The following is a 23,208-nucleotide window of genomic DNA, read 5'->3' as shown; positions in this document are numbered from 1 at the left end:
CATCACCTTGCTAGCCGGGACAGAAGAGAGGTTGCAAGCTCTACTGAACACAGTTGGAAGAGCCTGCCAAGCTGCAAACCTCACACTTAACCCGAACAAGTGCTACTCCATGCACTTGTCAGGACAGACACCAGTGGGTCTGAGAGAAACCCAGTTCCAGATTGCCGGAAGAAACATACAGTATCGACTTGGGGGAGAACACTCCAAGTTCTTGGGACGCCCTGTCGGCTTCCAGCTGATGTCTGGAGACTCCTCAATCGACGAGTACATTGAACTTGGGAAGAAAGTCCTCATGAGCAAGTTGGCCCCATGGCAGAGACTCGACGCACTGAAGACATTTGTTTTCTCCTCGACAGTCTTTGCCATGAGGACTTGGCAGTTTAAGAAGACCACTTGGACCAAACTGGACGACGCATTGAAACCCCACATCAAGAAGACCCTCTACCTACCAAGCCGCGCAGCCAACGGATACCTGTATGGCAGCACACGAGCAGGATCCTGTGGGATCCCTCTAGCAGCAGAAGACTCCGACCTATTCCTAATCGACACTGCATTCAAACTCCTAAACTCGCCAGATGTTGATACAAGGGATATCGCACGAGAAGACTGCCGCCTCGTAGTTGCAAAAAGAAGACAAGAAGAAGAAGAAGAAGTAACTCCTGAACATGTCTGCTCCTATCTCTCCAAGGCCGAACTACCTGGAAGATCCAGCACTATCCAAACCATCTGGTCTCGGGCAAGAGATGCCTCTGGAAGAATGGAAACGACATGGACAGCTGATGGAGAAAACATCTCCATAACCTGTGGTGACAAGACCTTGAAGGCTGCTGCAAGAAGAATTGTAGCCAGAACCATCAGAAACCATCACAGACAACTTCGCGACGCCCGCCTACACACCCTGCGAGACCAAGGAAAGGCGATGTGTGTAGTGTCTCAAGAAAAAGCCTCCTCCCACTTCATGAGAGAGGGGGAGTACACAACGTTTGCTGACTGGCGCTTCATTCACCGAGCAAGGTTGAACTTGCTTCCCCTGAATGGAGCCACCCGACGACCAAACACCAACAAGAACTGCCGACGATGCGCCTGGCAAAATGAAACTTTGCCACATGTCATGTGTCACTGCATGACATACTCGGACGCCTACAGAAGACGCCACAACGCCTTGGTGGACAGGATCAAGACAGCCGCCTTGGGACGCCACTGGAAAGTGACAGCAGAAAACCAGCGAGTTCCAAGAGCAGACAGTGTTCTGAAGCCCGACCTCGTCATTGAGAAGGACAACGAACTGCTGATCATAGATGTCACCTGCCCCTTCGAGAACACGGAAGCCGCCTTCACGGAAGCTCGGACCGAAAAGGAGATGAAGTACGCCGACCTCGCCGCCGAGATGAGGGCCCTGCCGCGGTACAACAGAGTGACCGTCCACGCCTTCATCGTAGGACCCCTAGGATCGTACGACCCCCACAACGAGCGTCTGATGAAGAGATTGGCTTCGAAGAAGTACCTCGCGACCTTCAGGAAGCTGTGTGTGAGCGACGCCATCAGATGGTCGAGGATGCGGTACATCGAGCACATCACTGGAGCACGACAGTATGAATGATTTGTATAATATGTATATTAGCTTGTATGTAAAATTTTGTATTGTATAAATGTTAGGCTCAAAAATAATTCACACTATGTAACTTGTCTAAAAGCTCCTTTGTAAACCTTAGCTTTTGCTGTAAAATGTTAAGCTAGGCTACATGAAAGCATTGTAAAAAGACACTCTGTACCATTTTTTGAAAATAAAATCTGTTCTTATCAGCTTAATATCTGATACGATCCCCATGTGGGATCCTCGATATTAAACTGATTTTTGCAACATGGCGAAGTGCTAGGAGCTTGCTCCACCTTTGCCGCGGATCGGCCCGGTATTGCAGTACCTCTGGGATCGGTCCACTCCCTTCGGGGAGACCAAAAACAACCCTATCAACTAGTCAAAATCAAGTAGGAGACGATTATGTTAATTGGTTATGTACATTAATGAATCGTGTTAATTTGAATTGCAGTAATTACTTCACACCAGCCAACATCGTATGAGGAAAAAGCCTTGGAACGAGCAGCAGAAGTGAGTCAGTCGAGTCCGGGTTTGATGGGTCGAAGCTGAACAACTGCAACGAGTTAGAGGGAAGGAAGGAAGGAAGGAAGGAAGGAAGGAAGGAAGGAAGGAAGGAAGGAAGGAAGGAAGGAAGGAAGGAAGGAAGGAGAAAGAAGGAGAAAGAAGGAGAGTGAGGTGAGTAATATCATTTAATAACTTTAGATTAAAGATTATGTGCGAGCAAAGAAATACGATGGTTGGTGTGGAAGGAAAGAAGTTGATTTTATGAATGGGGGGTTGCCAGTTAGTGCAATATTAATTGATTTTGTTTGTTTTCTGAGATAGGTTATATAGGGTGAAGTTTTTCTCTATTTATATAAGTGTGGAAACTGGTTTAGATAGCTTAGTGGTTTGTTATGAAAAGGCTGGTAGAGATGGGTTGAATAGTGTTAGACTTGTGTCTGCATTTAGTGGAGAACTGGATTTGGTATTTAAATGGCATCTAATATGACGTAGTCATTGTGCAAATAAACTCTAAATCAACGGGTTTACTATGATCGAGAACCTAACTATAATAGTTACCCATTGTTGGCATGCTCTTCTTTTTTTTACAGAATTACTCACTCTCCCTTGTGAGTGAGGGAGGGAGGGAGGAGTGTGTGTGTATATCACTCGGAATTCCTTAGTCGGCTCTGACGGCGAAATTATATTCATACATACATCAAGATTAGACGTTTATCTATTTAATTTACCATTGCTGGAATGTACCAATGCGTAATAAAGACGAAATTCGACTTGAGATGGAGGGAGGTGTTGCTTTGGTGTGGTTTTACACGGCAACTCAACGATCGTTTGCCACTTCCACGCTTGCCTGCCAGCCGGCCAGCCACTAGCCTCAAAGTGAATTCCAGTGTCTTGATTAGCTTTACAATCCATCATTTACCTCAATACACACTAACAATGTGTATTTATATACTTCAATCGAGCATTCGATGCACACATTCACCTGTAATATATACGTCAATGAAACCCAGAACCCACCCAAGTTCAAGCGCACCTGCACTCTCACCCCTCTCCATTTGAATGCTAGTTTCCTATTTAGATTTCAAATGCTTCATTCACCCCTCTAAACACCACCGACGTATATTTACATTCTTTATTTAGGCAATGTATGCAGGCACACATTCATTCACGTAAAATAACGAATAAAATTGATATAGAATCTACTATAATTTGCAAAGCGACCAACCACCAAATGTCATTGTGAAAGCTAGTTTCGTAATTAGCTTTGCAATACTTCATTTACCTCCCTAAACACCAACAATGAGCGAGTATTTGTATACTCGGTAAAAGCGATGGATGGATTCCTTACACATTCACATATATTAAGCAATGAATTTGCTATAGTACCTACAGTACTCAGACTTCTCGAATTACTTACATCTTCTTATATCTTAACTTTGTTGTTCATTCAACAACAGAGTCGTTTTCCAGGGAATCCCGTTATGTTAGATGATGCATCGCCTCGCCTCGCCTCGCATGGCATCGAATCGCATGTCATTGCATCGCATCGCATTGAACTGCATGGTATTGAATCACAAGGCATTGAATGGCATGGCATGGCATGGCATGGCATGGCATGGCATCACGTCTCTCGTCTCTCGTCTCTCGTCTCTCGTCTCTCGTCTCTAGTCTCTAGTCTCTAGTCTCTCGTCTCTCGTCTCTCGTCTCTCGTCTCTCGTCTCTCGTCTCTCGTCTCTCGTCTCTCGTCTCTCGTCTCTCGTCTCTCGTCTCTCGTCTCTCGTCTCTCGTCTCTCGTCTCTCGTCTCTCGTCTCTCGCCTCTCGCCTCTCGCCTCTCGCCTCTAGCCTCTAGCCTCTAGCCTCTCGCCACCCAGCCCTGCCTCGCTTCGCCTCGTCTCCGGTTTGTGAAAACGATGTATCAAGCAAAGTGTTAGATGTGAAAAAGTCGTGATATATATACAAAAATGGAATAGTTGGCGCGTAATAGTGCTGTTCGTTTTCTGTTATGGTATCAGAGAGAGAACGTCTCCTATTTATATTTTTTGACGAGCGTTGGCGTAACAGGCCCCTTGCACTTTTAATTCGTTATTGTACTTTTCAAAAGCTGTAGCTACCTTAAGACACATGACAAATGGAGGTTTATGTATTAGAGTTAAGCGCTATACTCCCTGGCCAGGAGCGAATTCGTGAAACGCCACGCGAGTCTGTTTACCACTTTGCCGCCAGTTACATATTCACTACTCATGAATGAAACCATGTAATATCATGAATTTGCATATATATATAAATTCATTGATCAGGTAAGAAATGGTTAAAGCCTTTACTGCATGGCGTTTATATGTATGCTTGAATTCGAATATTACTCAACGATAATCACATGCCCTTTTGCAATTGAAACTCGCTACGTGGTTTCTAGCCGCAATTGTTGCCTGGTGTTGCAGAGCAACCATGCATCCTATCGCTTCTCGGCCTTTTGGCTAAGATCAAAGTGTAGTATCTGTTCTTATCAGCTTAATATCTGATACGATCCCCATGTGGGATCCTCGATATTAAACTGATTTTTGCAACATGGCGAAGTGCTAGGAGCTTGCTCCACCTTTGCCGCGGATCGGCCCGGTATTGCAGTACCTCTGGGATCGGTCCACTCCCTTCGGGGAGACCAAAAACAACCCTATCAACTAGTCAAAATCAAGTAGGAGACGATTATGTTAATTGGTTATGTACATTAATGAATCGTGTTAATTTGAATTGCAGTAATTACTTCACACCAGCCAACATCGTATGAGGAAAAAGCCTTGGAACGAGCAGCAGAAGTGAGTCAGTCGAGTCCGGGTTTGATGGGTCGAAGCTGAACAACTGCAACGAGTTAGAGGGAAGGAAGGAAGGAAGGAAGGAAGGAAGGAAGGAAGGAAGGAAGGAAGGAAGGAAGGAAGGAAGGAAGGAAGGAAGGAGAAGAAGGAGAAAGAAGGAGAGTGAGGTGAGTAATATCATTTAATAACTTTAGATTAAAGATTATGTGCGAGCAAAGAAATACGATGGTTGGTGTGGAAGGAAAGAAGTTGATTTTATGAATGGGGGGTTGCCAGTTAGTGCAATATTAATTGATTTTGTTTGTTTTCTGAGATAGGTTATATAGGGTGAAGTTTTTCTCTATTTATATAAGTGTGGAAACTGGTTTAGATAGCTTAGTGGTTTGTTATGAAAAGGCTGGTAGAGATGGGTTGAATAGTGTTAGACTTGTGTCTGCATTTAGTGGAGAACTGGATTTGGTATTTAAATGGCATCTAATATGACGTAGTCATTGTGCAAATAAACTCTAAATCAACGGGTTTACTATGATCGAGAACCTAACTATAATAGTTACCCATTGTTGGCATGCTCTTCTCTTTTTTTACAGAATTACTCACTCTCCCTTGTGAGTGAGGGAGGGAGGGAGGAGTGTGTGTGTATATCACTCGGAATTCCTTAGTCGGCTCTGACGGCGAAATTATATTCATACATACATCAAGATTAGACGTTTATCTATTTAATTTACCATTGCTGGAATGTACCAATGCGTAATAAAGACGAAATTCGACTTGAGATGGAGGGAGGTGTTGCTTTGGTGTGGTTTTACACGGCAACTCAACGATCGTTTGCCACTTCCACGCTTGCCTGCCAGCCGGCCAGCCACTAGCCTCAAAGTGAATTCCAGTGTCTTGATTAGCTTTACAATCCATCATTTACCTCAATACACACTAACAATGTGTATTTATATACTTCAATCGAGCATTCGATGCACACATTCACCTGTAATATATACGTCAATGAAACCCAGAACCCACCCAAGTTCAAGCGCACCTGCACTCTCACCCCTCTCCATTTGAATGCTAGTTTCCTATTTAGATTTCAAATGCTTCATTCACCCCTCTAAACACCACCGACGTATATTTACATTCTTTATTTAGGCAATGTATGCAGGCACACATTCATTCACGTAAAATAACGAATAAAATTGATATAGAATCTACTATAATTTGCAAAGCGACCAACCACCAAATGTCATTGTGAAAGCTAGTTTCGTAATTAGCTTTGCAATACTTCATTTACCTCCCTAAACACCAACAATGAGCGAGTATTTGTATACTCGGTAAAAGCGATGGATGGATTCCTTACACATTCACATATATTAAGCAATGAATTTGCTATAGTACCTACAGTACTCAGACTTCTCGAATTACTTACATCTTCTTATATCTTAACTTTGTTGTTCATTCAACAACAGAGTCGTTTTCCAGGGAATCCCGTTATGTTAGATGATGCATCGCCTCGCCTCGCCTCGCATGGCATCGAATCGCATGTCATTGCATCGCATCGCATTGAACTGCATGGTATTGAATCACAAGGCATTGAATGGCATGGCATGGCATGGCATGGCATGGCATGGCATCACGTCTCTCGTCTCTCGTCTCTCGTCTCTCGTCTCTCGTCTCTAGTCTCTAGTCTCTAGTCTCTCGTCTCTCGTCTCTCGTCTCTCGTCTCTCGTCTCTCGTCTCTCGTCTCTCGTCTCTCGTCTCTCGTCTCTCGTCTCTCGTCTCTCGTCTCTCGTCTCTCGTCTCTCGTCTCTCGCCTCTCGCCTCGCCTCTCGCCTCTCGCCTCTAGCCTCTAGCCTCTAGCCTCTCGCCACCCAGCCCTGCCTCGCTTCGCCTCGTCTCCGGTTTGTGAAAACGATGTATCAAGCAAAGTGTTAGATGTGAAAAAGTCGTGATATATATACAAAAATGGAATAGTTGGCGCGTAATAGTGCTGTTCGTTTTCTGTTATGGTATCAGAGAGAGAACGTCTCCTATTTATATTTTTTGACGAGCGTTGGCGTAACAGGCCCCTTGCACTTTTAATTCGTTATTGTACTTTTCAAAAGCTGTAGCTACCTTAAGACACATGACAAATGGAGGTTTATGTATTAGAGTTAAGCGCTATACTCCCTGGCCAGGAGCGAATTCGTGAAACGCCACGCGAGTCTGTTTACCACTTTGCCGCCAGTTACATATTCACTACTCATGAATGAAACCATGTAATATCATGAATTTGCATATATATATAAATTCATTGATCAGGTAAGAAATGGTTAAAGCCTTTACTGCATGGCGTTTATATGTATGCTTGAATTCGAATATTACTCAACGATAATCACATGCCCTTTTGCAATTGAAACTCGCTACGTGGTTTCTAGCCGCAATTGTTGCCTGGTGTTGCAGAGCAACCATGCATCCTATCGCTTCTCGGCCTTTTGGCTAAGATCAAAGTGTAGTATCTGTTCTTATCAGCTTAATATCTGATACGATCCCCATGTGGGATCCTCGATATTAAACTGATTTTTGCAACATGGCGAAGTGCTAGGAGCTTGCTCCACCTTTGCCGCGGATCGGCCCGGTATTGCAGTACCTCTGGGATCGGTCCACTCCCTTCGGGGAGACCAAAAACAACCCTATCAACTAGTCAAAATCAAGTAGGAGACGATTATGTTAATTGGTTATGTACATTAATGAATCGTGTTAATTTGAATTGCAGTAATTACTTCACACCAGCCAACATCGTATGAGGAAAAAGCCTTGGAACGAGCAGCAGAAGTGAGTCAGTCGAGTCCGGGTTTGATGGGTCGAAGCTGAACAACTGCAACGAGTTAGAGGGAAGGAAGGAAGGAAGGAAGGAAGGAAGGAAGGAAGGAAGGAAGGAAGGAAGGAAGGAAGGAAGGAAGGAAGGAAGGAGAAGAAGGAGAAAGAAGGAGAGTGAGGTGAGTAATATCATTTAATAACTTTAGATTAAAGATTATGTGCGAGCAAAGAAATACGATGGTTGGTGTGGAAGGAAAGAAGTTGATTTTATGAATGGGGGGTTGCCAGTTAGTGCAATATTAATTGATTTTGTTTGTTTTCTGAGATAGGTTATATAGGGTGAAGTTTTTCTCTATTTATATAAGTGTGGAAACTGGTTTAGATAGCTTAGTGGTTTGTTATGAAAAGGCTGGTAGAGATGGGTTGAATAGTGTTAGACTTGTGTCTGCATTTAGTGGAGAACTGGATTTGGTATTTAAATGGCATCTAATATGACGTAGTCATTGTGCAAATAAACTCTAAATCAACGGGTTTACTATGATCGAGAACCTAACTATAATAGTTACCCATTGTTGGCATGCTCTTCTTTTTTTTACAGAATTACTCACTCTCCCTTGTGAGTGAGGGAGGGAGGGAGGAGTGTGTGTGTATATCACTCGGAATTCCTTAGTCGGCTCTGACGGCGAAATTATATTCATACATACATCAAGATTAGACGTTTATCTATTTAATTTACCATTGCTGGAATGTACCAATGCGTAATAAAGACGAAATTCGACTTGAGATGGAGGGAGGTGTTGCTTTGGTGTGGTTTTACACGGCAACTCAACGATCGTTTGCCACTTCCACGCTTGCCTGCCAGCCGGCCAGCCACTAGCCTCAAAGTGAATTCCAGTGTCTTGATTAGCTTTACAATCCATCATTTACCTCAATACACACTAACAATGTGTATTTATATACTTCAATCGAGCATTCGATGCACACATTCACCTGTAATATATACGTCAATGAAACCCAGAACCCACCCAAGTTCAAGCGCACCTGCACTCTCACCCCTCTCCATTTGAATGCTAGTTTCCTATTTAGATTTCAAATGCTTCATTCACCCCTCTAAACACCACCGACGTATATTTACATTCTTTATTTAGGCAATGTATGCAGGCACACATTCATTCACGTAAAATAACGAATAAAATTGATATAGAATCTACTATAATTTGCAAAGCGACCAACCACCAAATGTCATTGTGAAAGCTAGTTTCGTAATTAGCTTTGCAATACTTCATTTACCTCCCTAAACACCAACAATGAGCGAGTATTTGTATACTCGGTAAAAGCGATGGATGGATTCCTTACACATTCACATATATTAAGCAATGAATTTGCTATAGTACCTACAGTACTCAGACTTCTCGAATTACTTACATCTTCTTATATCTTAACTTTGTTGTTCATTCAACAACAGAGTCGTTTTCCAGGGAATCCCGTTATGTTAGATGATGCATCGCCTCGCCTCGCCTCGCATGGCATCGAATCGCATGTCATTGCATCGCATCGCATTGAACTGCATGGTATTGAATCACAAGGCATTGAATGGCATGGCATGGCATGGCATGGCATGGCATGGCATCACGTCTCTCGTCTCTCGTCTCTCGTCTCTCGTCTCTCGTCTCTAGTCTCTAGTCTCTAGTCTCTCGTCTCTCGTCTCTCGTCTCTCGTCTCTCGTCTCTCGTCTCTCGTCTCTCGTCTCTCGTCTCTCGTCTCTCGTCTCTCGTCTCTCGTCTCTCGTCTCTCGTCTCTCGTCTCTCGCCTCTCGCCTCTCGCCTCTCGCCTCTAGCCTCTAGCCTCTAGCCTCTCGCCACCCAGCCCTGCCTCGCTTCGCCTCGTCTCCGGTTTGTGAAAACGATGTATCAAGCAAAGTGTTAGATGTGAAAAAGTCGTGATATATATACAAAAATGGAATAGTTGGCGCGTAATAGTGCTGTTCGTTTTCTGTTATGGTATCAGAGAGAGAACGTCTCCTATTTATATTTTTTGACGAGCGTTGGCGTAACAGGCCCCTTGCACTTTTAATTCGTTATTGTACTTTTCAAAAGCTGTAGCTACCTTAAGACACATGACAAATGGAGGTTTATGTATTAGAGTTAAGCGCTATACTCCCTGGCCAGGAGCGAATTCGTGAAACGCCACGCGAGTCTGTTTACCACTTTGCCGCCAGTTACATATTCACTACTCATGAATGAAACCATGTAATATCATGAATTTGCATATATATATAAATTCATTGATCAGGTAAGAAATGGTTAAAGCCTTTACTGCATGGCGTTTATATGTATGCTTGAATTCGAATATTACTCAACGATAATCACATGCCCTTTTGCAATTGAAACTCGCTACGTGGTTTCTAGCCGCAATTGTTGCCTGGTGTTGCAGAGCAACCATGCATCCTATCGCTTCTCGGCCTTTTGGCTAAGATCAAAGTGTAGTATCTGTTCTTATCAGCTTAATATCTGATACGATCCCCATGTGGGATCCTCGATATTAAACTGATTTTTGCAACATGGCGAAGTGCTAGGAGCTTGCTCCACCTTTGCCGCGGATCGGCCCGGTATTGCAGTACCTCTGGGATCGGTCCACTCCCTTCGGGGAGACCAAAAACAACCCTATCAACTAGTCAAAATCAAGTAGGAGACGATTATGTTAATTGGTTATGTACATTAATGAATCGTGTTAATTTGAATTGCAGTAATTACTTCACACCAGCCAACATCGTATGAGGAAAAAGCCTTGGAACGAGCAGCAGAAGTGAGTCAGTCGAGTCCGGGTTTGATGGGTCGAAGCTGAACAACTGCAACGAGTTAGAGGGAAGGAAGGAAGGAAGGAAGGAAGGAAGGAAGGAAGGAAGGAAGGAAGGAAGGAAGGAAGGAAGGAAGGAAGGAAGGAGAAGAAGGAGAAAGAAGGAGAGTGAGGTGAGTAATATCATTTAATAACTTTAGATTAAAGATTATGTGCGAGCAAGAAATACGATGGTTGGTCGTGGAAGGAAAGAAGTTGATTTTATGAATGGGGGGTTGCCAGTTAGTGCAATATTAATTGATTTTGTTTGTTTTCTGAGATAGGTTATATAGGGTGAAGTTTTTCTCTATTTATATAAGTGTGGAAACTGGTTTAGATAGCTTAGTGGTTTGTTATGAAAAGGCTGGTAGAGATGGGTTGAATAGTGTTAGACTTGTGTCTGCATTTAGTGGAGAACTGGATTTGGTATTTAAATGGCATCTAATATGACGTAGTCATTGTGCAAATAAACTCTAAATCAACGGGTTTACTATGATCGAGAACCTAACTATAATAGTTACCCATTGTTGGCATGCTCTTCTTTTTTTTACAGAATTACTCACTCTCCCTTGTGAGTGAGGGAGGGAGGGAGGAGTGTGTGTGTATATCACTCGGAATTCCTTAGTCGGCTCTGACGGCGAAATTATATTCATACATACATCAAGATTAGACGTTTATCTATTTAATTTACCATTGCTGGAATGTACCAATGCGTAATAAAGACGAAATTCGACTTGAGATGGAGGGAGGTGTTGCTTTGGTGTGGTTTTACACGGCAACTCAACGATCGTTTGCCACTTCCACGCTTGCCTGCCAGCCGGCCAGCCACTAGCCTCAAAGTGAATTCCAGTGTCTTGATTAGCTTTACAATCCATCATTTACCTCAATACACACTAACAATGTGTATTTATATACTTCAATCGAGCATTCGATGCACACATTCACCTGTAATATATACGTCAATGAAACCCAGAACCCACCCAAGTTCAAGCGCACCTGCACTCTCACCCCTCTCCATTTGAATGCTAGTTTCCTATTTAGATTTCAAATGCTTCATTCACCCCTCTAAACACCACCGACGTATATTTACATTCTTTATTTAGGCAATGTATGCAGGCACACATTCATTCACGTAAAATAACGAATAAAATTGATATAGAATCTACTATAATTTGCAAAGCGACCAACCACCAAATGTCATTGTGAAAGCTAGTTTCGTAATTAGCTTTGCAATACTTCATTTACCTCCCTAAACACCAACAATGAGCGAGTATTTGTATACTCGGTAAAAGCGATGGATGGATTCCTTACACATTCACATATATTAAGCAATGAATTTGCTATAGTACCTACAGTACTCAGACTTCTCGAATTACTTACATCTTCTTATATCTTAACTTTGTTGTTCATTCAACAACAGAGTCGTTTTCCAGGGAATCCCGTTATGTTAGATGATGCATCGCCTCGCCTCGCCTCGCATGGCATCGAATCGCATGTCATTGCATCGCATCGCATTGAACTGCATGGTATTGAATCACAAGGCATTGAATGGCATGGCATGGCATGGCATGGCATGGCATGGCATCACGTCTCTCGTCTCTCGTCTCTCGTCTCTCGTCTCTCGTCTCTAGTCTCTAGTCTCTAGTCTCTCGTCTCTCGTCTCTCGTCTCTCGTCTCTCGTCTCTCGTCTCTCGTCTCTCGTCTCTCGTCTCTCGTCTCTCGTCTCTCGTCTCTCGTCTCTCGTCTCTCGTCTCTCGCCTCTCGCCTCTCGCCTCTCGCCTCTAGCCTCTAGCCTCTAGCCTCTCGCCACCCAGCCCTGCCTCGCTTCGCCTCGTCTCCGGTTTGTGAAAACGATGTATCAAGCAAAGTGTTAGATGTGAAAAAGTCGTGATATATATACAAAAATGGAATAGTTGGCGCGTAATAGTGCTGTTCGTTTTCTGTTATGGTATCAGAGAGAGAACGTCTCCTATTTATATTTTTTGACGAGCGTTGGCGTAACAGGCCCCTTGCACTTTTAATTCGTTATTGTACTTTTCAAAAGCTGTAGCTACCTTAAGACACATGACAAATGGAGGTTTATGTATTAGAGTTAAGCGCTATACTCCCTGGCCAGGAGCGAATTCGTGAAACGCCACGCGAGTCTGTTTACCACTTTGCCGCCAGTTACATATTCACTACTCATGAATGAAACCATGTAATATCATGAATTTGCATATATATATAAATTCATTGATCAGGTAAGAAATGGTTAAAGCCTTTACTGCATGGCGTTTATATGTATGCTTGAATTCGAATATTACTCAACGATAATCACATGCCCTTTTGCAATTGAAACTCGCTACGTGGTTTCTAGCCGCAATTGTTGCCTGGTGTTGCAGAGCAACCATGCATCCTATCGCTTCTCGGCCTTTTGGCTAAGATCAAAGTGTAGTATCTGTTCTTATCAGCTTAATATCTGATACGATCCCCATGTGGGATCCTCGATATTAAACTGATTTTTGCAACATGGCGAAGTGCTAGGAGCTTGCTCCACCTTTGCCGCGGATCGGCCCGGTATTGCAGTACCTCTGGGATCGGTCCACTCCCTTCGGGGAGACCAAAAACAACCCTATCAACTAGTCAAAATCAAGTAGGAGACGATTATGTTAATTGGTTATGTACATTAATGAATCGTGTTAATTTGAATTGCAGTAATTACTTCACACCAGCCAACATCGTATGAGGAAAAAGCCTTGGAACGAGCAGCAGAAGTGAGTCAGTCGAGTCCGGGTTTGATGGGTCGAAGCTGAACAACTGCAACGAGTTAGAGGGAAGGAAGGAAGGAAGGAAGGAAGGAAGGAAGGAAGGAAGGAAGGAAGGAAGGAAGGAAGGAAGGAAGGAAGGAAGGAGAAGAAGGAGAAAGAAGGAGAGTGAGGTGAGTAATATCATTTAATAACTTTAGATTAAAGATTATGTGCGAGCAAAGAAATACGATGGTTGGTGTGGAAGGAAAGAAGTTGATTTTATGAATGGGGGGTTGCCAGTTAATGCAATATTAATTGATTTTGTTTGTTTTCTGAGATAGGTTATATAGGGTGAAGTTTTTCTCTATTTATATAAGTGTGGAAACTGGTTTAGATAGCTTAGTGGTTTGTTATGAAAAGGCTGGTAGAGATGGGTTGAATAGTGTTAGACTTGTGTCTGCATTTAGTGGAGAACTGGATTTGGTATTTAAATGGCATCTAATATGACGTAGTCATTGTGCAAATAAACTCTAAATCAACGGGTTTACTATGATCGAGAACCTAACTATAATAGTTACCCATTGTTGGCATGCTCTTCTTTTTTTTACAGAATTACTCACTCTCCCTTGTGAGTGAGGGAGGGAGGGAGGAGTGTGTGTGTATATCACTCGGAATTCCTTAGTCGGCTCTGACGGCGAAATTATATTCATACATACATCAAGATTAGACGTTTATCTATTTAATTTACCATTGCTGGAATGTACCAATGCGTAATAAAGACGAAATTCGACTTGAGATGGAGGGAGGTGTTGCTTTGGTGTGGTTTTACACGGCAACTCAACGATCGTTTGCCACTTCCACGCTTGCCTGCCAGCCGGCCAGCCACTAGCCTCAAAGTGAATTCCAGTGTCTTGATTAGCTTTACAATCCATCATTTACCTCAATACACACTAACAATGTGTATTTATATACTTCAATCGAGCATTCGATGCACACATTCACCTGTAATATATACGTCAATGAAACCCAGAACCCACCCAAGTTCAAGCGCACCTGCACTCTCACCCCTCTCCATTTGAATGCTAGTTTCCTATTTAGATTTCAAATGCTTCATTCACCCCTCTAAACACCACCGACGTATATTTACATTCTTTATTTAGGCAATGTATGCAGGCACACATTCATTCACGTAAAATAACGAATAAAATTGATATAGAATCTACTATAATTTGCAAAGCGACCAACCACCAAATGTCATTGTGAAAGCTAGTTTCGTAATTAGCTTTGCAATACTTCATTTACCTCCCTAAACACCAACAATGAGCGAGTATTTGTATACTCGGTAAAAGCGATGGATGGATTCCTTACACATTCACATATATTAAGCAATGAATTTGCTATAGTACCTACAGTACTCAGACTTCTCGAATTACTTACATCTTCTTATATCTTAACTTTGTTGTTCATTCAACAACAGAGTCGTTTTCCAGGGAATCCCGTTATGTTAGATGATGCATCGCCTCGCCTCGCCTCGCATGGCATCGAATCGCATGTCATTGCATCGCATCGCATTGAACTGCATGGTATTGAATCACAAGGCATTGAATGGCATGGCATGGCATGGCATGGCATGGCATGGCATCACGTCTCTCGTCTCTCGTCTCTCGTCTCTCGTCTCTCGTCTCTAGTCTCTAGTCTCTAGTCTCTCGTCTCTCGTCTCTCGTCTCTCGTCTCTCGTCTCTCGTCTCTCGTCTCTCGTCTCTCGTCTCTCGTCTCTCGTCTCTCGTCTCTCGTCTCTCGTCTCTCGTCTCTCGCCTCTCGCCTCTCGCCTCTCGCCTCTAGCCTCTAGCCTCTAGCCTCTCGCCACCCAGCCCTGCCTCGCTTCGCCTCGTCTCCGGTTTGTGAAAACGATGTATCAAGCAAAGTGTTAGATGTGAAAAAGTCGTGATATATATACAAAAATGGAATAGTTGGCGCGTAATAGTGCTGTTCGTTTTCTGTTATGGTATCAGAGAGAGAACGTCTCCTATTTATATTTTTTGACGAGCGTTGGCGTAACAGGCCCCTTGCACTTTTAATTCGTTATTGTACTTTTCAAAAGCTGTAGCTACCTTAAGACACATGACAAATGGAGGTTTATGTATTAGAGTTAAGCGCTATACTCCCTGGCCAGGAGCGAATTCGTGAAACGCCACGCGAGTCTGTTTACCACTTTGCCGCCAGTTACATATTCACTACTCATGAATGAAACCATGTAATATCATGAATTTGCATATATATATAAATTCATTGATCAGGTAAGAAATGGTTAAAGCCTTTACTGCATGGCGTTTATATGTATGCTTGAATTCGAATATTACTCAACGATAATCACATGCCCTTTTGCAATTGAAACTCGCTACGTGGTTTCTAGCCGCAATTGTTGCCTGGTGTTGCAGAGCAACCATGCATCCTATCGCTTCTCGGCCTTTTGGCTAAGATCAAAGTGTAGTATCTGTTCTTATCAGCTTAATATCTGATACGATCCCCATGTGGGATCCTCGATATTAAACTGATTTTTGCAACATGGCGAAGTGCTAGGAGCTTGCTCCACCTTTGCCGCGGATCGGCCCGGTATTGCAGTACCTCTGGGATCGGTCCACTCCCTTCGGGGAGACCAAAAACAACCCTATCAACTAGTCAAAATCAAGTAGGAGACGATTATGTTAATTGGTTATGTACATTAATGAATCGTGTTAATTTGAATTGCAGTAATTACTTCACACCAGCCAACATCGTATGAGGAAAAAGCCTTGGAACGAGCAGCAGAAGTGAGTCAGTCGAGTCCGGGTTTGATGGGTCGAAGCTGAACAACTGCAACGAGTTAGAGGGAAGGAAGGAAGGAAGGAAGGAAGGAAGGAAGGAAGGAAGGAAGGAAGGAAGGAAGGAAGGAAGGAAGGAAGGAAGGAGAAAGAAGGAGAAAGAAGGAGAGTGAGGTGAGTAATATCATTTAATAACTTTAGATTAAAGATTATGTGCGAGCAAAGAAATACGATGGTTGGTGTGGAAGGAAAGAAGTTGATTTTATGAATGGGGGGTTGCCAGTTAAGTGCAATATTAATTGATTTTGTTTGTTTTCTGAGATAGGTTATATAGGGTGAAGTTTTTCTCTATTTATATAAGTGTGGAAACTGGTTTAGATAGCTTAGTGGTTTGTTATGAAAAGGCTGGTAGAGATGGGTTGAATAGTGTTAGACTTGTGTCTGCATTTAGTGGAGAACTGGATTTGGTATTTAAATGGCATCTAATATGACGTAGTCATTGTGCAAATAAACTCTAAATCAACGGGTTTACTATGATCGAGAACCTAACTATAATAGTTACCCATTGTTGGCATGCTCTTCTTTTTTTTACAGAATTACTCACTCTCCCTTGTGAGTGAGGGAGGGAGGGAGGAGTGTGTGTGTATATCACTCGGAATTCCTTAGTCGGCTCTGACGGCGAAATTATATTCATACATACATCAAGATTAGACGTTTATCTATTTAATTTACCATTGCTGGAATGTACCAATGCGTAATAAAGACGAAATTCGACTTGAGATGGAGGGAGGTGTTGCTTTGGTGTGGTTTTACACGGCAACTCAACGATCGTTTGCCACTTCCACGCTTGCCTGCCAGCCGGCCAGCCACTAGCCTCAAAGTGAATTCCAGTGTCTTGATTAGCTTTACAATCCATCATTTACCTCAATACACACTAACAATGTGTATTTATATACTTCAATCGAGCATTCGATGCACACATTCACCTGTAATATATACGTCAATGAAACCCAGAACCCACCCAAGTTCAAGCGCACCTGCACTCTCACCCCTCTCCATTTGAATGCTAGTTTCCTATTTAGATTTCAAATGCTTCATTCACCCCTCTAAACACCACCGACGTATATTTACATTCTTTATTTAGGCAATGTATGCAGGCACACATTCATTCACGTAAAATAACGAATAAAATTGATATAGAATCTACTATAATTTGCAAAGCGACCAACCACCAAATGTCATTGTGAAAGCTAGTTTCGTAATTAGCTTTGCAATACTTCATTTACCTCCCTAAACACCAACAATGAGCGAGTATTTGTATACTCGGTAAAAGCGATGGATGGATTCCTTACACATTCACATATATTAAGCAATGAATTTGCTATAGTACCTACAGTACTCAGACTTCTCGAATTACTTACATCTTCTTATATCTTAACTTTGTTGTTCATTCAACAACAGAGTCGTTTTCCAGGGAATCCCGTTATGTTAGATGATGCATCGCCTCGCCTCGCCTCGCATGGCATCGAATCGCATGTCATTGCATCGCATCGCATTGAACTGCATGGTATTGAATCACAAGGCATTGAATGGCATGGCATGGCATGGCATGGCATGGCATGGCATCACGTCTCTCGTCTCTCGTCTCTCGTCTCTCGTCTCTCGTCTCTAGTCTCTAGTCTCTAGTCTCTCGTCTCTCGTCTCTCGTCTCTCGTCTCTCGTCTCTCGTCTCTCGTCTCTCGTCTCTCGTCTCTCGTCTCTCGTCTCTCGTCTCTCGTCTCTCGTCTCTCGTCTCTCGTCTCTCGCCTCTCGCCTCTCGCCTCTCGCCTCTAGCCTCTAGCCTCTAGCCTCTCGCCACCCAGCCCTGCCTCGCTTCGCCTCGTCTCCGGTTTGTGAAAACGATGTATCAAGCAAAGTGTTAGATGTGAAAAAGTCGTGATATATATACAAAAATGGAATAGTTGGCGCGTAATAGTGCTGTTCGTTTTCTGTTATGGTATCAGAGAGAGAACGTCTCCTATTTATATTTTTTGACGAGCGTTGGCGTAACAGGCCCCTTGCACTTTTAATTCGTTATTGTACTTTTCAAAAGCTGTAGCTACCTTAAGACACATGACAAATGGAGGTTTATGTATTAGAGTTAAGCGCTATACTCCCTGGCCAGGAGCGAATTCGTGAAACGCCACGCGAGTCTGTTTACCACTTTGCCGCCAGTTACATATTCACTACTCATGAATGAAACCATGTAATATCATGAATTTGCATATATATATAAATTCATTGATCAGGTAAGAAATGGTTAAAGCCTTTACTGCATGGCGTTTATATGTATGCTTGAATTCGAATATTACTCAACGATAATCACATGCCCTTTTGCAATTGAAACTCGCTACGTGGTTTCTAGCCGCAATTGTTGCCTGGTGTTGCAGAGCAACCATGCATCCTATCGCTTCTCGGCCTTTTGGCTAAGATCAAAGTGTAGTATCTGTTCTTATCAGCTTAATATCTGATACGATCCCCATGTGGGATCCTCGATATTAAACTGATTTTTGCAACATGGCGAAGTGCTAGGAGCTTGCTCCACCTTTGCCGCGGATCGGCCCGGTATTGCAGTACCTCTGGGATCGGTCCACTCCCTTCGGGGAGACCAAAAACAACCCTATCAACTAGTCAAAATCAAGTAGGAGACGATTATGTTAATTGGTTATGTACATTAATGAATCGTGTTAATTTGAATTGCAGTAATTACTTCACACCAGCCAACATCGTATGAGGAAAAAGCCTTGGAACGAGCAGCAGAAGTGAGTCAGTCGAGTCCGGGTTTGATGGGTCGAAGCTGAACAACTGCAACGAGTTAGAGGGAAGGAAGGAAGGAAGGAAGGAAGGAAGGAAGGAAGGAAGGAAGGAAGGAAGGAAGGAAGGAAGGAAGGAGAAGAAGGAGAAAGAAGGAGAGTGAGGTGAGTAATATCATTTAATAACTTTAGATTAAAGATTATGTGCGAGCAAAGAAATACGATGGTTGGTGTGGAAGGAAAGAAGTTGATTTTATGAATGGGGGGGGGTTGCCAGTTAGTGCAATATTAATTGATTTTGTTTGTTTTCTGAGATAGGTTATATAGGGTGAAGTTTTTCTCTATTTATATAAGTGTGGAAACTGGTTTAGATAGCTTAGTGGTTTGTTATGAAAAGGCTGGTAGAGATGGGTTGAATAGTGTTAGACTTGTGTCTGCATTTAGTGGAGAACTGGATTTGGTATTTAAATGGCATCTAATATGACGTAGTCATTGTGCAAATAAACTCTAAATCAACGGGTTTACTATGATCGAGAACCTAACTATAATAGTTACCCATTGTTGGCATGCTCTTCTTTTTTTTACAGAATTACTCACTCTCCCTTGTGAGTGAGGGAGGGAGGGAGGAGTGTGTGTGTATATCACTCGGAATTCCTTAGTCGGCTCTGACGGCGAAATTATATTCATACATACATCAAGATTAGACGTTTATCTATTTAATTTACCATTGCTGGAATGTACCAATGCGTAATAAAGACGAAATTCGACTTGAGATGGAGGGAGGTGTTGCTTTGGTGTGGTTTTACACGGCAACTCAACGATCGTTTGCCACTTCCACGCTTGCCTGCCAGCCGGCCAGCCACTAGCCTCAAAGTGAATTCCAGTGTCTTGATTAGCTTTACAATCCATCATTTACCTCAATACACACTAACAATGTGTATTTATATACTTCAATCGAGCATTCGATGCACACATTCACCTGTAATATATACGTCAATGAAACCCAGAACCCACCCAAGTTCAAGCGCACCTGCACTCTCACCCCTCTCCATTTGAATGCTAGTTTCCTATTTAGATTTCAAATGCTTCATTCACCCCTCTAAACACCACCGACGTATATTTACATTCTTTATTTAGGCAATGTATGCAGGCACACATTCATTCACGTAAAATAACGAATAAAATTGATATAGAATCTACTATAATTTGCAAAGCGACCAACCACCAAATGTCATTGTGAAAGCTAGTTTCGTAATTAGCTTTGCAATACTTCATTTACCTCCCTAAACACCAACAATGAGCGAGTATTTGTATACTCGGTAAAAGCGATGGATGGATTCCTTACACATTCACATATATTAAGCAATGAATTTGCTATAGTACCTACAGTACTCAGACTTCTCGAATTACTTACATCTTCTTATATCTTAACTTTGTTGTTCATTCAACAACAGAGTCGTTTTCCAGGGAATCCCGTTATGTTAGATGATGCATCGCCTCGCCTCGCCTCGCATGGCATCGAATCGCATGTCATTGGCATCGCATCGCATTGAACTGCATGGTATTGAATCACAAGGCATTGAATGGCATGGCATGGCATGGCATGGCATGGCATGGCATCACGTCTCTCGTCTCTCGTCTCTCGTCTCTCGTCTCTCGTCTCTAGTCTCTAGTCTCTAGTCTCTCGTCTCTCGTCTCTCGTCTCTCGTCTCTCGTCTCTCGTCTCTCGTCTCTCGTCTCTCGTCTCTCGTCTCTCGTCTCTCGTCTCTCGTCCTCTCGTCTCTCGTCTCTCGCCTCTCGCCTCTCGCCTCTCGCCTCTAGCCTCTAGCCTCTAGCCTCTCGCCACCCAGCCCTGCCTCGCTTCGCCTCGTCTCCGGTTTGTGAAAACGATGTATCAAGCAAAGTGTTAGATGTGAAAAAGTCGTGATATATATACAAAAATGGAATAGTTGGCGCGTAATAGTGCTGTTCGTTTTCTGTTATGGTATCAGAGAGAGAACGTCTCCTATTTATATTTTTTGACGAGCGTTGGCGTAACAGGCCCCTTGCACTTTTAATTCGTTATTGTACTTTTCAAAAGCTGTAGCTACCTTAAGACACATGACAAATGGAGGTTTATGTATTAGAGTTAAGCGCTATACTCCCTGGCCAGGAGCGAATTCGTGAAACGCCACGCGAGTCTGTTTACCACTTTGCCGCCAGTTACATATTCACTACTCATGAATGAAACCATGTAATATCATGAATTTGCATATATATATAAATTCATTGATCAGGTAAGAAATGGTTAAAGCCTTTACTGCATGGCGTTTATATGTATGCTTGAATTCGAATATTACTCAACGATAATCACATGCCCTTTTGCAATTGAAACTCGCTACGTGGTTTCTAGCCGCAATTGTTGCCTGGTGTTGCAGAGCAACCATGCATCCTATCGCTTCTCGGCCTTTTGGCTAAGATCAAAGTGTAGTATCTGTTCTTATCAGCTTAATATCTGATACGATCCCCATGTGGGATCCTCGATATTAAACTGATTTTTGCAACATGGCGAAGTGCTAGGAGCTTGCTCCACCTTTGCCGCGGATCGGCCCGGTATTGCAGTACCTCTGGGATCGGTCCACTCCCTTCGGGGAGACCAAAAACAACCCTATCAACTAGTCAAAATCAAGTAGGAGACGATTATGTTAATTGGTTATGTACATTAATGAATCGTGTTAATTTGAATTGCAGTAATTACTTCACACCAGCCAACATCGTATGAGGAAAAAGCCTTGGAACGAGCAGCAGAAGTGAGTCAGTCGAGTCCGGGTTGATGGGTCGAAGCTGAACAACTGCAACGAGTTAGAGGGAAGGAAGGAAGGAAGGAAGGAAGGAAGGAAGGAAGGAAGGAAGGAAGGAAGGAAGGAAGGAAGGAAGGAAGGAAGGAGAAAGAAGGAGAAAGAAGGAGAGTGAGGTGAGTAATATCATTTAATAACTTTAGATTAAAGATTATGTGCGAGCAAAGAAATACGATGGTTGGTGTGGAAGGAAAGAAGTTGATTTTATGAATGGGGGGGGTTGCCAGTTAATGCAATATTAATTGATTTTGTTTGTTTTCTGAGATAGGTTATATAGGGTGAAGTTTTTCTCTATTTATATAAGTGTGGAAACTGGTTTAGATAGCTTAGTGGTTTGTTATGAAAAGGCTGGTAGAGATGGGTTGAATAGTGTTAGACTTGTGTCTGCATTTAGTGGAGAACTGGATTTGGTATTTAAATGGCATCTAATATGACGTAGTCATTGTGCAAATAAACTCTAAATCAACGGGTTTACTATGATCGAGAACCTAACTATAATAGTTACCCATTGTTGGCATGCTCTTCTTTTTTTTACAGAATTACTCACTCTCCCTTGTGAGTGAGGGAGGGAGGGAGGAGTGTGTGTGTATATCACTCGGAATTCCTTAGTCGGCTCTGACGGCGAAATTATATTCATACATACATCAAGATTAGACGTTTATCTATTTAATTTACCATTGCTGGAATGTACCAATGCGTAATAAAGACGAAATTCGACTTGAGATGGAGGGAGGTGTTGCTTTGGTGTGGTTTTACACGGCAACTCAACGATCGTTTGCCACTTCCACGCTTGCCTGCCAGCCGGCCAGCCACTAGCCTCAAAGTGAATTCCAGTGTCTTGATTAGCTTTACAATCCATCATTTACCTCAATACACACTAACAATGTGTATTTATATACTTCAATCGAGCATTCGATGCACACATTCACCTGTAATATATACGTCAATGAAACCCAGAACCCACCCAAGTTCAAGCGCACCTGCACTCTCACCCCTCTCCATTTGAATGCTAGTTTCCTATTTAGATTTCAAATGCTTCATTCACCCCTCTAAACACCACCGACGTATATTTACATTCTTTATTTAGGCAATGTATGCAGGCACACATTCATTCACGTAAAATAACGAATAAAATTGATATAGAATCTACTATAATTTGCAAAGCGACCAACCACCAAATGTCATTGTGAAAGCTAGTTTCGTAATTAGCTTTGCAATACTTCATTTACCTCCCTAAACACCAACAATGAGCGAGTATTTGTATACTCGGTAAAAGCGATGGATGGATTCCTTACACATTCACATATATTAAGCAATGAATTTGCTATAGTACCTACAGTACTCAGACTTCTCGAATTACTTACATCTTCTTATATCTTAACTTTGTTGTTCATTCAACAACAGAGTCGTTTTCCAGGGAATCCCGTTATGTTAGATGATGCATCGCCTCGCCTCGCCTCGCATGGCATCGAATCGCATGTCATTGCATCGCATCGCATTGAACTGCATGGTATTGAATCACAA

At 42.7% G+C, this 23,208-nt stretch overlaps 7 non-coding genes and 1 pseudogene across 7 annotated transcripts; all 8 read left to right on the top strand.

The window, feature by feature from the left end:
- Positions 1 to 1,768: 1,768 nt before the first annotated feature.
- Positions 1,769 to 1,944, top strand: LOC138361938 (U2 spliceosomal RNA; annotated as a pseudogene).
- Positions 1,945 to 4,556: 2,612 nt separating this feature from the next.
- LOC123753177 (U2 spliceosomal RNA) lies at positions 4,557 to 4,749 on the top strand. The gene has a single exon (XR_006772271.1). It is a non-coding gene; the product is annotated as a U2 spliceosomal RNA (small nuclear RNA).
- A 2,603-nt stretch (positions 4,750 to 7,352) lies between these two features.
- Positions 7,353 to 7,545, top strand: LOC138361924 (U2 spliceosomal RNA). The gene has a single exon (XR_011227283.1). It is a non-coding gene; the product is annotated as a U2 spliceosomal RNA (small nuclear RNA).
- A 2,597-nt stretch (positions 7,546 to 10,142) lies between these two features.
- Positions 10,143 to 10,335, top strand: LOC138361941 (U2 spliceosomal RNA). The gene has a single exon (XR_011227298.1). It is a non-coding gene; the product is annotated as a U2 spliceosomal RNA (small nuclear RNA).
- A 2,590-nt stretch (positions 10,336 to 12,925) lies between these two features.
- On the top strand, positions 12,926 to 13,118 carry LOC138361940 (U2 spliceosomal RNA). The gene has a single exon (XR_011227297.1). It is a non-coding gene; the product is annotated as a U2 spliceosomal RNA (small nuclear RNA).
- Positions 13,119 to 15,708: 2,590 nt separating this feature from the next.
- On the top strand, positions 15,709 to 15,901 carry LOC138361939 (U2 spliceosomal RNA). The gene has a single exon (XR_011227296.1). It is a non-coding gene; the product is annotated as a U2 spliceosomal RNA (small nuclear RNA).
- Positions 15,902 to 18,500: 2,599 nt separating this feature from the next.
- LOC138361934 (U2 spliceosomal RNA) lies at positions 18,501 to 18,693 on the top strand. Its single transcript, XR_011227292.1, has one exon. It is a non-coding gene; the product is annotated as a U2 spliceosomal RNA (small nuclear RNA).
- Positions 18,694 to 21,280: 2,587 nt separating this feature from the next.
- LOC138361923 (U2 spliceosomal RNA) lies at positions 21,281 to 21,473 on the top strand. The gene has a single exon (XR_011227282.1). It is a non-coding gene; the product is annotated as a U2 spliceosomal RNA (small nuclear RNA).
- The last annotated feature ends 1,735 nt before the right edge of the window (positions 21,474 to 23,208 follow it).

This window comes from Procambarus clarkii, unplaced genomic scaffold, assembly GCF_040958095.1.
Source record: "Procambarus clarkii isolate CNS0578487 unplaced genomic scaffold, FALCON_Pclarkii_2.0 HiC_scaffold_1015, whole genome shotgun sequence".
Lineage (NCBI taxonomy): Eukaryota > Metazoa > Arthropoda > Malacostraca > Decapoda > Cambaridae > Procambarus > Procambarus clarkii.
The sequence above is the reverse complement of the archived record's forward strand: the minus strand, read 5'-3'. Positions and strand labels throughout refer to the sequence as shown.